This window comes from Ambystoma mexicanum, chromosome 6p, assembly GCF_040938575.1.
Source record: "Ambystoma mexicanum isolate Mex_15411 chromosome 6p, UKY_AmexF1_1, whole genome shotgun sequence".
Taxonomy (NCBI): Eukaryota; Metazoa; Chordata; class Amphibia; order Caudata; family Ambystomatidae; genus Ambystoma; species Ambystoma mexicanum.
In genome coordinates, this window is record NC_090935.1 from 306498673 (window position 1) to 306511814 (window position 13142).

Sequence of the window (13142 nt, forward strand, 5' to 3'; positions counted from 1 at the left end):
GTTATGATATGATGTGGCTTTTATAACGCACCTGTACACAAGTGTTCCTCATCAACATACACCGTTACTAATCCTTTCTTATATAGTGGACACAAACAAAGATGAAATAGTTGATAAACCCGATGTTGCGTAGCTGAAGAACAGATAGTGATAACAAGTGATCTGATATCCGTTATATATCAGTTATATATCAGAAAAAAAGACCGAATTACAGGTGATGGCAGGTAAAGCAAAACAAAATCCTTGAAATCCAGGGAAAAAACCTTTAGTTGAAATGACATTAAGGTGCTGATTTAATTAAAAAAACTTCTGAATTTCGGCAGGTGTTGGAAACTACGCCACCTTAACTGTGAAGCCCCCAATGCGCAAACCCCTCAGCAGAGGGATGCCATCACAAATCATCAAAACGTACACACACCCCTATTAAGTCATGCAGAAAGGAGCAAGGGGGACACATGAAATAAAAAATGCACTGTGAAAAGTTACATTAAATACAAAGTATACAAAGGGATTAAATCAAATACAAAATACACCAGGAAGTGAACATTCAGTGAATTGTTAAAAGTATTCAATAGGGCAACCATACATTCACATTAGGGTCGCTTAGAGAAAAGAAAATTAAACAGTCTACGAAACAAAACACAAATCTGTTGATAAAAATGACATACAAAACGTTACCGTTACCGCCACCGTTATTTCCGGACCGCCTGAGTTATGATGAGGCCCAGCCTCATTATAACTCAGGCGGTCCGGAAAGAACGGTCCTCATTATAACTCAGGCAGTCCGGAAATAATGGTGGCGGTAAACCCGCCGCCACCGTTTTTTCCGGACCGCCTGATCCCGAATCCTGCAGGCGGGAGGTGATGTTCCCGCCAGGTCTGACCTGGCGGGTTTAACACCGCCCGCCTGCAGGCGGACAAGGAAACACCGGCAGCATTACGAGATGCAGCCGGTGTTTCCATGATCACCATTCCCATCGAGTCCCATAGGACTCAATGGGAATGGGGATTAACACCATACCGCCTCCGTGATTCCCGGAAAACCGGGGTTGTAATGCACCGGTAATTCCGGGAATCACGAAGGCGGAATGGTAATACGAGTCCGGCGGTAACCAGGCGGTTTTACCGCCATGGTTACTGCCGGACTCGTAATGAGGCCCTCACTCTTCCTGATAGAAGAAAGATTGAACATAGAGATGATGCAAATACATATTTACATACTGAAAGGACATGATAATATCCATACATCTATTCCAAGAGATTCCACGGGTGTACACATGAAGCAAAATGCCTACCTGTGCACCGGTCAATAGAGCTGACATCACTTGCCTGTGATGCACTTGGTCACACAATGACAAACAATTGCACTAACCAACATATCAACAGTTTTTGTGATACAAACGTCTATTCACAGTTGTCAAATATAAATGAAAATCCAGTGATATAACATTACTTTTTTTGACTGAAAACCGAACCAAATGAGAAATTAGAAAATGTATACTATTTTAGGCATTCAAATGAGTTGTTTGAACGTATGCTGTGAAATATAAAGTTGTCCCATTTATTTACTTATTTATTTATTGTTTGTTAGGCGCTTCTACAATAAAAATATACAGTTTCAAAGCACCCACAGGGCGGGGGGGCCAGGGGACAGAGTGGGAAATACATACAAAACAATATTTAAGAGGTAGGGGGACGAACCTACTATGCCTTGTGAGTATTCAGACCCTGCAAGTGCAGAAAGGAAGAGGGAAAGAGTGGTATTTCCTGCGGAGTCCGAGCTTGGGGTTGAGTCATGGGTGAAGTGCTAGGAATGTAGAGTGCTACAGGCCTGGGAGGTGTAAGTGCGAGTCTCCAGAGCAGAGTGTGTGCAGACGCAAAGTGCTGTGGAAAGACAGGAACTGGGAAGAATTGGTGGGTGAGGTCAAGGCTCCGAAGATGCATAAGGGCCAAGGACACCCATTCAGCAACTGTGGGACATTGCAGAGGAGAGAATGTGGGAAGGAGGAGGAAAAGAGGAAAGTCCTAAGGAGCTTCCAGAATTTGAGAAGGTCCTGCTCAAAGCGCAGGAGGAGGGGTAGGCTATTCCAAAGGAGGTGGAGGTGCATACAAAGAGGTGGGGCCAGAGAAGCAAAGTGGTCTAGAGGGAGAGTATTTATAGTGAGATAAAGTTGAAAATAGTGTGGTCCCCGAGCCCTGACAGTCTTTTGGATGATGCAGAGGGATTTGGATTTAATCCGTGCAGCAACCGGGAGCCAGTGAACACTTTTTAGTGCAGGAAAGAAGCAGTCCCTGGGCTTAAGGCCAAGGATACGTCTAGCTGCCCTATTCTGGATAAGCTGGAGGGGTCGCAGAGTGGAAGAAGGAAGATTCAGGAGGAGGCTGCTACAGTGGTCAGGTCTAGAGAGTGCCGGTTCTTGAGTCACATTGAGCCTCTGATTGAAAGTGAGAAAAGGTAGAATTCCTTTGAGAAGGAAGAGCTGATAGTTGGGCTTCTTGGCAATGTCCTGAGTGTGCAGGAGGAAAGAAAGAAAGGAGTAAAAGATGACACCAAGGTTTCTAGCTTCATTTGAAGGTGTAGTGGGAGTGTCCAAGGAGGAAGGCCAGAGAGAAGGGAGGAAGGAGGGAGCAGGGGTCCCAATGGGAAAGATCTCAGTTTTTACAGGCATCGCAGCAGAGATCATTGGAGACGCACCAGGACTGGATGGCAGAAAAGCAGTTAGGGATAATGGAAGATGCAAGAGGGTCAGCATGGAGTCTGAAGAAGAGCTGTGTGTCATCTGCATAACACTGGATGTTGCAGGAGAAAGTGGACTTGAGCCATAAAGGAGAGCAAGGTAGATAGTAAAGAGCCAGGAGGATAGCGCCCTGAGGGACACCAGATGTGGAGATGGAAGTAGGAGAGGAGAAGGGACCCAGGATGATTTGGGAAGAGCAGTTACTGAGGAAGGAGGACATCCAATCCAGTGCCCTTTCCGAGATACCAAGTGTATCGTGGAGCCTTTGTATGAGGATGGAATGGTTAACTGTGTGAAATGCAGAGGGGAGATCGAGAAGGATAAGGACAGCAGGGGAGTTGGAGTCCAGAGATGCGAGCAGTTCTTCACGGGTGTTCAGAAGAGCAGTTTCCGTGCCTCTGGTTGTGAGAGTTATGTTGGGGCCAGGCCAGTTTCTCAAGAAGCTTCCCTAGGAATGGGGTGATGGAGATAGGGCGATAGCTGGCAGGGCAGATAGGGTCAGAGGAAGATTTTTTTCCGGAGTGGGCGCACAAGGGAGGGCTTGAGGGGGAGGGGAAAGATCCAGTGATAAAAGAGTGATTGCAGAAATGAGTGCAAGCAGGGGCAAGAGAGCCAATGTTATCCTTGATGGTCCTGGATGAGCAAGGGGTGACCTGTTTAGATGAGACCTTCATGTAGCGGACAACCCTGGTAACTTCTTCAGGTGTGACAAGCTAGAAGGAGGAGGGATGGGGAGTAGAGTGGTGGGGGAGTGGGATGGGTTGTGAGGGAGTGTAGAAAGGGTAGTCAGAATGTCCTGAGTTTTGGTGGCAAAGTGTGAGGCCAGTGTACTGCAGAGGGCCTGGGGAGGAGGAGGCTGCAGAGGGATTGGCAAGTTCCCTGCAGATTTCGAACAGTTCAGTCGTGTTATTGGATGCGCTGGATACCCGTGCCTGAATGTGGGCCCTTTTCATTGCACGGACGGTGAGTCTGTATTGCCTTTGTAGCAGGCGGCAGACCACTTTGTCAGAGGATGAGTCTGAGGTTTGCCACTTCTGTTCTGCTGCCCTGCACTTTCGTTTCAGGGCTGCCAGTTCAGTGTCGTATCAAGTGTTACTCTTTGAGGCTGGTTTCAGGTGGATCCTCATGACTGGGCAATAATGTCAAAAGTGTTGGTGATGGAAAGAAGGAGGTTGCTGAGGGCAGAGTCAGAGGTAGAGTCAGAGGTGGGAGTGTGAGGGGGGGTGAAGGTGGAGGCGAAGCAGCCGCAGTCACTCGTTTCATCAGGTGGGTGTTAGTGAACGAGGTTGGTGCGAATTCTTGGGTGGGGGGCGGTCCGGGGGCCAATAGGACCCAGATGGGAGGAGAGGAGGGAGTGGTAAAACCAGGAGAGAGGGGTGACTAGTGAGGGGGAGAGCGGTAGGTTAGAGTTTATGAGGGCATTCAGGGTGGGTCCAGCTGTGTGGGTTGGCCCAGAAGGGAGAATGGAGAGGGAAAGCAAGGAGAAGAGGTCAGTGAATACAGTGGATGCAGAGCCAGGGGAGTCCAGTTGAATGTTGAAATCACCCAGGAGGTTAGAGGTGGAAGAAAGTAAAGAAGAGCAGACTTCAGCCCATTCAGAGAGGTATAGGGAGGTGGCGCCTGGAGGCCGGTAGATGGTAGCAAGGGTCTGGGTGGAGGTAGGAGAGGTGACCAACTTGCAAACCAGGCTTTCAAAAGAGGAGTAGGTCTGGGTGGATAAGATGGAGGCAGGAACCCACTCAGGGAAGAGTAAGGCAACCCCCTGCCAGTGCGGTGAGGTCGAGGCTTGGAGATGATCTTGAAGCCGTCAGGGAGGAGGGAGTCAAAGGCAGTGACTAGTCTGGCACTGAACCAAGTCTCGGTATGAGTGAGAATGTCGAGGTCAATGTCTCCAAGAAGGAGACAGATATCAGAGGAGTGTTTGTGTGCTGAGCAGGCGGTAAGAGTCGCCAGGTGGAGGAGGTCAGCGCTTTTGATGGTTTTATGAGGTGGGGTACAGGGGCGTGGTACACCATTCAGAGGAGGGAGAGAGGGAGAAGGAGGAGATGCATGAGAAGGAAGGAAGTTAATGAGAGAAGGCAAGATGCAGTCAAAGAGAAGGAGGTTGGGTTGTGGAACCTGAACCTGAATGGTGCCAGTGCGATAGACATTAACGAAGCAACGGGAAGATGCGAAACCAGCCAAGAGGACTTCCCACTTTGAGCCGCCGTTACTAGCAGAGTGTGAGGAGGGAGATTGAGTGGAGGTGAGATGGGGAGTCCAGAGATCTAGAGAGGGGACAGAGAAAAGGATATCAGTGAAAACCTCTCTAGAGGAAGCACTGATATAGGTGTTTGCAATGGTCCAGGGTTTGCACTAAGGATATCTTTTTTGTGCTTTTTCCTGCCGGACCTGGAGACAGTTGGGGATAGGTGATAGTGTAGCCCTTTGAGAATATGGGAGAGATGGAGAGAGCCATAGGAGGGCAGAGGTTTTAGCAATAGGATGAGGGAGGAGTGACAACACTGCACAGATCTGGCTGACCTCACTAGGGGGCCTAGTAGGTCCAGTCATAGAGAAAGAGTGAAACACAGCAGGAATAGATTTACATTGCAGTGACAAAGAGATGTAACTCTACAAATAAAATAAATTAGAAGTGCATACAGGAAACAGTGCAGTTGGTGCACAGGAAATGTAAATCTCCCAAATTTGCTTTTAAAAGCACACCCCAAAATCAATCTGAGATGCAGGCAACAAACAATGCAGTTGGTGCACAGGAAATGCAAATCCCCCAAATTCGATTTTAAAAGCACTCCCCAAAATCTGAAATGCAGGCAGAAAAGCAGTGAAGGGAAGAGGTTAGTTAGATGAGGATAGAGGAGGTGAAGAGCACTCACAATGCCTAATGGGAGTTTGTTATGGAGGTCAGCCAAACTCACTTGCATGACTGCAGGGATCGTAGGTGGCCTGTGAGCATTGAAGCAGTCAGGTATTAACCGAGTGGGCGGATCATAGTTTGTGAAGGAGATCAATTGCACTCCAGGCCCTCCTCAGCCTGGACAGGCTCAGACAGGAGCCTTAGAAGTGGGGTCTTGGGAGGCAGGCCGGCATTCGCCTGCCGGCTAGTCTGATTGGGCCTTTTAGGAGAAGAGGGCCCAATCAAAGTTTTCCTTCAGCAGAGGGCCAGGCACTCCAGTCCCTACTGATCCAGCACAGCCATGTGTGAAGGGAAGCCAAATGCTGCCTCGCAATCAAAGGTCGGGGGGAACTGAACCAGGCAAATGCTGCAAGTGCGTTTGAAAGTCACTAAATACACTTTCTTTATTTTCTTTTTCTTTTAATGCAAAATGTGGCAAAAGCATGTTGCTTCAAAAAAGATTTTAGTTGCTTTGTGCGCTACTTCACAGTGGCTGATTAAGGCCCCTTTCTTGTCGGCATGTGGGGGAGGGAGTCCCAGGCCTCATGGAATGGATTGGGAGCCAGTGAAGGCTAGAGGGCTCCATGCCAAAATTGCCGAACGTGTCTTCTGTATTGCAGACATTAAATGTGACAAGAAAAAAACTATGCATTTTTCAATTGATGCAATTTAAGGGTGTTACATTACTCTGTACATGCAATCAGAAGTGAGGTTTTATTCAATTATCACACAATTTCAAAGCAATCACAAAAGTAATAGTAGAGCACCAGCCAACCTAGACAGACATACGTGTGTGTAGCTAAAATATTAATTGGGTGTCAAGACACCGATGACTGTTGACTTGGATTATAAATTGTTATAAATTGTCACAAATAAGATCAGCCATGAAGGCCAGATAATGTTAATATATGAGAAACAGAATTTTAACACACATTGAATAGGATACAGAGAATACAATGATTACTTAAAAGAAACATGTCATTGTGACATTGAATACCATCAACCTACGTGTCAGTAGGTTCTGTGAAAGTACTAGACATCGCTGTTTGCCGCCGTGGACAATATATACAATGGGTCAAGAGGCAGAGTCAATGATAGGGCAATTGTCTCAGCATAGCCAACTCACATACAATTAAACATTAAATGTGTGCTGTCATTTAAAAGGCCTTTCATTCACTGACATCACGAACAATGCAAGACACAGTGCATTACCTGATGTGAGAAACCTGAAGATGTCTCACTCACTAGTCCCCGGGGATCTGCCATCCAGGTGGCCAGGACACGGCCATCGCTATTGGATCCAGTTCCTGGGGGTGGACCAGTGCGGGAGGATCACCTGGATGAGTGGATCTGTGGTCTTCGGGGAGTGGAAGTGGGACACTGGAGGAAGTGGGACACCGTTCCTTATGACACCTTTTCCCCATCCTGCCCAGTAGGATACTTAGAAAATCCACCCCCCTTTTTTTCTTTGAATGATTTTTATTGGGTTTTATAAACAAGTTCAACATTATACATGTTAAATTCACAGTAAGGACCAATGAAACATAGAGATTGCAACTTCTCTGTGAGATTCAAGAAACAGAAAGGTAAAACTTGTTTTATAAAGGCCCCCCCTCCCTTCCTTCTCACACCTCATCCCTCCTCCCCTACTCATCATAGTAACTTTTGCCATGAATGAACATTCAACGGGACTTTGCACTGCTTTAGTCAATGTACGTAGTGCGCAGCACCTGGGTTACATTGCCTGTTTTCGACCTTGGAACAGAAGTCTTCAGGTGGAGTGCGATGCATATGGAGGATATGCCACTACTCAAACTGCTGGATTTAGTCAATGGGTCTTACGGAGTCCCAGTATGCTTTGTCAAGAAAAGGCAGCCATATCATGTTTTATGTTCCTGCGTGATTCCTGGATTGCTGCTGTTAGGTTCTCCATTTCGTAAATGACGTGTGCTTTAGTCAGCCATTCTCTTTTTGTGTGGCGAGAGGATGATTTCCATTTAATAGTGAAACACACTCTTGCGGCTAAGAACAGGTTGCGAGGCATATGTGTGAGTGACGCATATGAGTCTTCATCGTCAGCCTCAACCCCAAACAAGATCAGTATTGGTGATAGTACCCTAGGTATGCCGTCTATGGCTTGGACTATGCCAGGACCTCTTTCCAGTACGTTTGAACTTCTCGGCATTGCCACCATTGATGCCAATAGTTTCACTTCTCGCCACACCCTCTCCAACAGTTGGGGCATACTCCTGGGAACATTTTTGACAGTCTCACGGGGGTGTAATGCCATCTAACCAGTAGGCGCTTTGCTTTTTTTATTGCACAGAGATCGATGATGTCCAAACTGCTCTGTGTATTGCTTTCCAGACCTCTGGTTTGTTTTCTAGGCCAAGTTCTGTTTCCCACCTAATTTCAGATGGTGGGCGTTCAAGTTGACCTCTTGTTAGCAAGGATTTGTACATCTGCGCAATAAGACCCTTCGTTACCTGGGGAGCGCTTAGTATTTGCTCGAACGGTGTGAGGGGGCGTTTTAGTGAGTCGCCTCAGCGGGCGTCGTTAAGGACACTTCTCAGTGTGAGGAATTGCATGGTGGAAATGTCTATGCCTTGCAGGGCTTCCTTAAAGTCTTCCAAGGATATGAAAGTGTTTTTTCTCCACATCTGTCCCGCTATGACCAGGCCAGCTTCATACCAGGATTGAAAGGTAGGAACTTTGTGTATGAGATCACGGATGAGAGGAACGAAATGCAACTAAGGGGGGAGGGCCATGTCGTGACTCCTCGCATAGCTTGGGTTGGGTGCCACAGAGACCATAGAACTTTCACGACAGGGTGTTCTTTTACACGTCTAGTCATTGCAGATAAGGGGACCCACAGCCATTCTCACAGGGTGACTTTGGAGAAGATGTAATTTTCTATTGCTACTCATGGTTTCTCAGGATTTTCCCATAGATGGTCCGGCAAAACTCTGTGCTGTGACGCTCTATAGTATTCCTCTAGATTGGGATACCCCTTGCCCCCTTGCTCCTTGGTGTGAATAAGAGTGGAGTATGGTGTTCTGGGTTTTTTCCCAGCCTACAAACACCCTAACAGGGTGCGTTTTACTTCTGTGAGGAACGAAGTAGGGATGATTATTGGGACAATAGATTCATTTTTATAGAGGTGAAGCGAGCAGCCCAAGAGAGAGGCAATTTGGACCATCTGTTAAAGTCCTCTCAGATGGTAGCCCATAGGGGGGTGTAGTTTGCCTCGAATACGTCCGGAAGTGGGACCGTGATGTTTACCCCCAGGTATCTAACCTAGCAGGGTTGTATCTGGAAGTCCCGGTCTGTCTATAGCTGTCTCAGAGGTTCTAGATTTGGTTTTAGTGGCACTGTGATAGTTTTTTGGAGATTTGCTCGGAAGCACGAGAGGGAGCCATAGCGCTGTATTTCCTGGAACAGGGCAGGAATGGATTCTAGCGGTTGGAAAGGGTATAGCAGAATATCGTTGGCAAACATGGCTAGTTTATATTCCTTGCCCCCCCCCCCGGGGAATCCCACGAATGAGGGGGTTAGACCGAATTACTTGTGCAAATGGTTCAATTACTAGCGCGTATATCAGGTGGGAAAGTGGGCAGCCCTGTCTCGTACTGCGTGTAAGTGCAAAGGGTTCTGATGTGGTGCCATTGATGGAAACTTTGGCCCGGGCCCTATGGTATAACGCCCCTGCTCCCTGAAATCAAGCCATTCCCAGCCCGACCACTTAAGTACCGTGCGTAGGAGGGGCCATTCCACCCGGTCAAACACTTTTTCAGCGTCTATTGATAAGAGGGTGGGGCTATCACCGACCTCTCGTAGAGTGTCCATAAGATCTAGTGGTTTCCTAATGTTATCGGCCACTTGCCTTCCTTTCACATAACCTACTTGATCGGCATGAACCTGTTGAGGGTGAACTATTGCTAGGCAGGTGGCTAGGATGCTGGAATAAAAATGTGCGTCCACATTAATGAGGGAGATTGGGCGGTATGATGCGCATTTCAATGGATCTTTGCCTTCTTTCAGGATTACAATGATTATGAACTCGGTAAATGATCTAGGGGCCTGTCCCGACTCTAGAATGGAGTTAAAGAGTTTGGCGAGGAAGGGGGCAAGGGAGTGACTGTTTAACTTATAAAAAGCTGGCGTGTAGCCGTCTTCCCCTGGTGCCGAGGTCACCTTAAGATTAGCAACGGCGCTCTTGACTTCTTGGGAAGTAATTGGAGCGTTCAACATGTTTAGGTGTTCGTAGCTAATGGGTGGGTGAGGAAGGGCGGACAAGTATTTTTCAAAGACAGAGGGGGTGCCTTCGACCCTCTGCTGAGTAAAGCTCTGAGTAATATCTCGAAAAGCGGTTTACAATTTCTTCCAGGTTAGTAACGGGGGTGTCTTGCTCGTCGTTGATTTTGTATACTGCTCTATTTGCTCTTTGCTTCCGTAGTCAGTTTGCTGGCATCGTGTGGGCTTTGTCCCCCTTCTCGAAGAATTTCTGTTTAAGGTACTTAAGTTGCATTAAGGCCTTAACATTCCATATGTCTTTTAATTCTGCTCTCAATCCCTTGATTTGACTCAATGTGTTCTCCTCGTGGGTTGGTTGATTTCTTGGGTTGCGTTCCAGATGGGTGATGTTTACCCTTAGTTCCCTTTCCCTGAGTTGTCTCAGTCTTTTTTTGGCTGCTCCCTCTGCTATTAGGATACCTCTTATTGTGGGTTTATCTGCCTCCCACACCGTGTTCAAAGACATCCCGTCCACATCATTCATCTCAAAGTAACTTATGATTGCCTCAGAAAGTGTCTCCTTGAACACTGGGTCGCCAATCAGAAAGTCATTACAAACCCATCTGCGATCAGCCTTGGGTAGAGGACCCAAGTCGAGGTCCAGTGTGCAGAGGTCGTAATCGGTCCAGGCCACTACTTCTATTCCGGTGCTGCACACCTCACATTCACTCTCTGCCCCCAGTAGGAGGTAGTCTATCATGGAGAAGGTTTGGTGGGGCGGGGGAAAAGAAGGTATAGGCCTTTCCTTCTGGGTGGGATGTGCACCATGTATCTATTAAGTGATGTTCCCTCAATTGACTTAGGAATCTGTTCCCCTGCAAGGTATTTTGTGGGTGGGTATCACGCCTTACTGAAAACCAGTCCCGATCCCCTTCCGTCACCACATTAAAATGGCCCCCGCAAATTAGTGTGCCCTCTTTCCAGCCTGCCGGGAGGTCGAGCAGTGGTTTGAAGAAATCGGATTGACCCTGGTTGGGAGTGTAAGCGGAGCAGAGTGTAATGGTGGTCCTTAACCTCCCTTTGAGCAATAGATATCGACCATCGGTATCCCTGTGTATTTGTGCGATCTGTAGCCCAAGGGACTTTCTGAGCAAAATTCCTACACCGCCCTTCTTTTGGGAGCCGGAGGCCCACACTGTATCACCAATTCCCTTCCCAACAATCTTACGTTCCCCTCCCAAGATATATTTTGTCTCTTGTACAAATAATACGTCTAGTTTGGATTGCTCAAATTGACGCGCTAGCATGGATCTCTTTTGCGGAGAGTTAAGGCCTTTTACGTTTAGGGACCCGAACACTATACTATCAGACCCGGCCATACCCACAGTTGAATATCCTTAGTGAGCCCCCTCCACCCTTTGGGGTCTGTTGAAAACTTTTTCTTCTTATGTCAGGCATATTTTTGACATGCCAGGTTAGGGCTGTGCATGTGTATCATTTAGTGCTGTGATTAGGTACAGTTGGTTTGTTAAGCTGAGTGTACTCCCCCCCGTCCCCTGAGATGCATTTAGGTGCAATATTCTTCGGGTGTAGTGAGACGCCCTAAACACAGAAGGGCCACACTAGTGGAACCCCTCTCCGGGTGTTAACTGAATCTGTCAATGCTTATGCATAGAAAGTGTTACCTGCGTTAGGTGCAGTGGTTAGGTACCACGTGTAGCTCGGTTTTGCCTCAAAATTGTCTGAACTTATTTCCGTTGATGCCAGCCCTTCTGGACTGAAGTTAGTAAATTCAAGTGAACATTACAAGGCCATTTCAGAGAGAGAGAAGAGTCCAACTTTTATCTCTTGTTTCACGGAGTGTTTAAGCGCTTATATTTCAATTTCTGCTGCACTCGTCCTCTCCTTGAAGGCTTTTGCTTTTGGTAGCGTTTTGGTCCCAAGGGTTGCCTGCGGGCTTCTGAGTCTGAGTCTGCGGCGGGACCTTGAAGATGTCGGAGTGCTCGCTCTGCTTCCTCAACTGAGGTCATTCTGAACTCTTCGCTGTTATACTCGAATGATAGGGAAAAAGGATGACCCCAGCGGTAACGGACACCATTCTCCTGCAGCCATGCTGTTAAGAGGCGACATCCCCTCCTCTTAGCTAGGGTCATCATTGACAGGTCTTGATACAGCTTTACTGTTGAGCTCTTATATTCTATTGTGTCCTTTTCCCTTGCCTTTTGTAGGATGTCCTGCCTTTGTGCGTAATAATGACATTTTATGAGGACCGATCTGGGTCCCTTTGGTGGTCCCCCGGCTCTGTGCACCCTGTCGAATTCGGGCTTGGGGAGGTTAGTTTTTTGTCGTAGAGGGTATGGATCAAATCTTTGACCTTGCTTTCAAGACTCATTGTGGTTTCCAATTGCTCTTCCTCTAAGCCGATGATGCAAATGTTGGTGCGCCGTTCTCGATTTTCTAGGTCGTCATGTTTTGCCTCAACACCCCGCTCCTTTTGTTCCAGGTCCGTGAGCTGGGCCTCGTATTGCATCATTGTGATGTCGCTTGACTGTTGGTTACTTTCAACTGCTTCCAAGCGATCCTCCAATTTGGCCATCTTTGTTTGTAGGTCGGAGACAGTCTCTGTGAGGCTTGATTTGATTGATCTGATTTCGCCTAATAGGAGCCTTATGTCTGATTTCGTGGAGCTATCAAGGTCCTTTCCTGGGATGTCGGAAGAGCTCTGGACTTGGACTACCCTTGTCCGTGAGAACATGTGCAGTGTTGCGAGCGTGCGTGGATCCATACTCCTCCTCTTGCTGGGCCTGGAGTACACCGACACTCTTATGGGGGCCAAGAGTGCCGGGCTTAGGGAATTTTTCAAGCGTGTAGCTGGGATGCCTGCTTCTGCTTTGTTTTGTTTTCTAGTGCTGCCTCCCTCTTGACCCCTTTTGTAGCGGGGGTGCAAGTGATGTCTTCTCCTCTCCTCCACCCTCGCTGTTACCAGGGGATCCCTCCGTAGGCTTAATCTGAGAGTGGCCACTCTTTACGGGGTGTTCCTCGAGTATCTGTTGTACCAAATTCCTTCGGGGCCTCCATGCAAGCGAGTTGGGGCCTGCCAGATAAGTGTTAGAATGGTGGCCGGGAGGTGGCATGTTGCAAAGTCTCCTTCGGTGTGTCTTGCCTCTTCGGAGGGTTTTGTGGTTACCCTTGAAGCTGAGGAGAAGGAAACATAAACTAGATCTTTTTGTGTGTCCCCCACTGGGCTTGAGCCGCTTCTCCCCCAGCAGGTTGGC